Below are 3,797 nucleotides of genomic sequence, written 5' to 3'. Positions count from 1 at the left end.
GGCTGGCGACTCAGCCTGCTCCTCTGCTCGGGCGGGCCCGGCGGGACGGCTTTATCCTGGAGGGACTAGCTAGGTGTGGTCGGCCGGAGGACGCCAATAGACTTTCAAAACACGCCCCCTCTCTCGCCTTTACTCCTCCGCACGTTGGACAAATATTTATCGAGGCCCACACGGGGTTCCTGTAGGTTTTCACAGCCGAACGAGGGGTGGGAGAGGGGGATGCAGGCAGGCGGGGTACAGCCCTGTTGGCAGAACGGCCAGGCTTCTCCCACGTGGGGGGTGGGGGTGGGGGTGGGGGGTGCGGTGGGGTGGGGGTCCCACGCGGGGGGTCCCAGTCCTCCTGCTGGCCTCGCTCTCAGGGTCCCGGATTTCTCCCTGCCCTGGCTTCTGTGTTCTCCTCCATCGAGGGCAGCCTATAAACACCGTGTTCCTGCCTTTATCTAGAATTACTCAACTATAAATGTGCACCTTCTGACACCACGGAGTGTGGCAATCTTCGTTTTGGGTGGTTTTTTTTTTGTTTGTTTATTCTACAAACATGTGTTGAGCAACTACTCCCTGCCACCCCTAAGGTTTTCCAAAGCTGTCCCTCTGCAAAGGGAGACTGCAAAGGCCAGAGATCATCCTCACAACTGAAGGTCACGTCTGGATGAATGAGCTGTCATGGCTGTGAGGTTAACAGCTCAGATGGCCACAGTGGGACTCCAGCTCCACTATTAGCTTTGAGCAAGTAAATTATTAATTAGCCACTGTTTCCTCTTCAAAAGGGAAGCCGGGTGAGCTACCTCACTGCTGTATTTGTAGTGCCTACCTGGGATCAAATCCTGGCTTTGCCATTTGCTAGCGATGTGACCTCGGGAAGTTACTTGACTTCTCACAGCCTTAGTTTCTTCATCTCTAAGCTGGAGACCATAATTGTGCCTATTTCAAAGAGTTTTAGGGAGGATTAAATGAGCTTATATATGTAAAGCCCTTGGCACATGGGAAATCGGAAATGGTACAGAAGTGTGTGTAATCACTATTATTTGGACTCTAATGCTCTGTATACTTGTATTCTAAATGTTCTTGCCTCTTGGATATCCCAAATCCAATAGGATATGCCTAATCCAATGAAGCATCTTCAACGCAGTTAACTGCTCCCTGCACCTAATTCATTACCAGTGGATTAGAGAACTCTGAAGAGAATGAAAAAGGAATCAAAGAAATGTGGACAGTTTTAACTAAGCAGTATTTTAGTAATAAGCCAGTTTCTAGAGGTTTGATAACTGCAACAGAAAGATCCTGAAGCCTGTTTCCACTCAAACAGACTCATGTTGGGAGTAGAGACACAGTAGCTCACGGAAAACACCAACACCCCAAATTGCTCTTTCCTCCACAGCTTCCTGGGAAATGTACAAAGAAAGAGCTACCACTCCTCAAGCGTTATTGAAGCTACACTTCAGCCATCCACACGCTGACCGCACCCGGGATTTGTACCATCTGAATCTGATGCACATAAGAAATCTTAAATTCCAGTACCCCTCCTTCTGACCATGGCCTTCTAGCCTTCCAGCTCTCTCCTTACTTTAGTCATCTTTGCCCTTGGACCTGATCTCTGGTTGGTGCCTCCTTCCCTCCATTTTCTTTCCTAGGACGCTGGTGTCCTAGTTTCTCACCTGGGCCACTCTTCAGCATTTTGAAATCCCTTGATCACTCTAAGCCTATGCCAGCCCTGAGTTAAATTCAACCCCTTGGTCATCATAACAAACTGCTGTGTGTTCACCCTGGTGGAAGGCTGTGCTTTAGAAAGTTCTGTGATGATGTACATCGTGGTATTATCCTTCCACTTGCCCCTCTCCCTCCGCAGGTTTCTAAAACATTCTCCCACTTCTTAATATCCATCTTCTTTAATTTTCAGAGGAAGACCTTACCTCTTACTTCTCTGAGAAAACGGAGGCCCTTAGATGTGAAGCACCTTCACCTTCTACCCTTCTTCATTCACTCAGCCAACAAATATTTCTTGAACACCTGTTCTATCCCAAGCACTATGCCAGGTGCTGGGAATGAAATAAGGTGCATTCTCTGGCTTCATGGTGCTACTCTGGGGACGGATGCACTTACAAAGAAGACCACTAAGAAGTCAAAGCCTGTGTGGTGAGAAAACACAAACCACTTGGGCACTGCAGTTGCCAGTCTCAGCTGAGTTCAGCTTTTGAGGAATCCCAGGCTGGACATCAGAAATATGAGGGAAGAAGCATCCGGATGATACCACCTCCCAGTGAGTTGAGTTATCCTCAGCTGTTTGAAGATTTCAAACTCATGCCCTAAAACAGAGAACATGGAACAGAGACAAGCTATTTCCACTGTCCAAATGTATGACCTTTGAGTCATTCTTTATCCATCTGGAACACACGTCCAACTTTCTTTTCTTGGCTAGATATTTCTTATCCCTGAAGACTCAGGATAGGACTTCTCTTCCCCAGGAAGCATCTCCTAAACACTTTGGATGGGTTAAGCGCCCCTTCCCTGGTTGCTTTAGCATATTTCTTAGTTAGCAGTATATAGAAATTACTTATCTTTGTTCATCCAGAAATTATGTGTATATCCAGCTTGGCACGAAGATATTCAACATATGCTTACTAGCTGAAGTGTGTAAATGTGGACTCCCTTGAGCTGGTCAAGGTAAAGCTGTGACGTTTGTCTCTAGCGCCCTCTACCTTCTTCATGGTGTCCTTCACCACCACCCTTCAAGTGTCCCTTGTCTGAATTCCCTTCCAGGTTCATTCATCAATAACTGAACTGTGACGTTAACTTAGAATGTGGTGAAAGCTTATGGGACAGGAGAATCCTTCAAAAGCATCATTTGGGTCCACAGATTTGCCCAAGTCTAATCATTCAGAGCCTGATTATATACCAGGGATGTGAACTGAACTCCGTTCTGTGGTCTTCCTGGCACGGAAGACAAGTTAAAGCAGAGTCTTGAGAAACAGAATCACTGCGGTATAGATGTGTCCAGAAGCAGGGAACTGCTAGGGAGAGAGACTAGGGAGGATCTTGGAATTATTTCTGTGTATTTAATGATACACCTCCATCCATATTCATACTCTGAGACACCACTCCTCTTGCAAAAGTTTATCTGGCCAGGGGTGGACCCAAACTGGGTCAGAGTCTCACCTCTGGGAATTTGGGATTGAGACAGTCTTTCCATGTGACAGGAATTATTTACAACAGCAAAGCTGGAGGGTAGTCAGACTCTACAGTGTGGAGGAGAGAAGCAGAAATGAGAGACGAGAAAGAGTATTGCTTGCTTGGCAATTCTGGGTGTCAGTCCCCTTCTGTCCACAGGTTCTGGCAACCTCCCCCTGCCCTATATCCTTGAAATAATCCTCCTTCTCCTTTTCTGACTTCTAATCATTTGAGTTGTTGTCACTTACAATAAAAGAATCCTAAGTAATACAACTGTGGTTCCCAAATTGTGTGCTGAGGTGCCCTGGGATCCTACATTGCACTCATGAGATGGTTTGTTACTCTTATTTGGTTCAAGTCGTATTAGTTCCAGTATGTATTATATGTATGTACAATATGCACTATAATTGTATTATTTCATTCTATGTGCTGTATGCTCTATGTGGTTGAAGGATGTTTGGTGACCACTAAGGAGATGAGTAAGGTTGAACAGACGAGAGTATCTGAAAGGCTGACGGGAAAGACTGGTGTTCGGGGTGGTCATTTGACCTGACAGACAGGACAGCAGGACACGTCCAGTGGATCAGCTGGTGGGTGAAGGAGTGGGGGGCACACTGCTCTCCATAGAGTTT

This window comes from Suricata suricatta, chromosome 10 (assembly GCF_006229205.1).
Source record: "Suricata suricatta isolate VVHF042 chromosome 10, meerkat_22Aug2017_6uvM2_HiC, whole genome shotgun sequence".
NCBI lineage: Eukaryota > Metazoa > Chordata > Mammalia > Carnivora > Herpestidae > Suricata > Suricata suricatta.
This window is presented reverse-complemented; position numbering follows the sequence as displayed.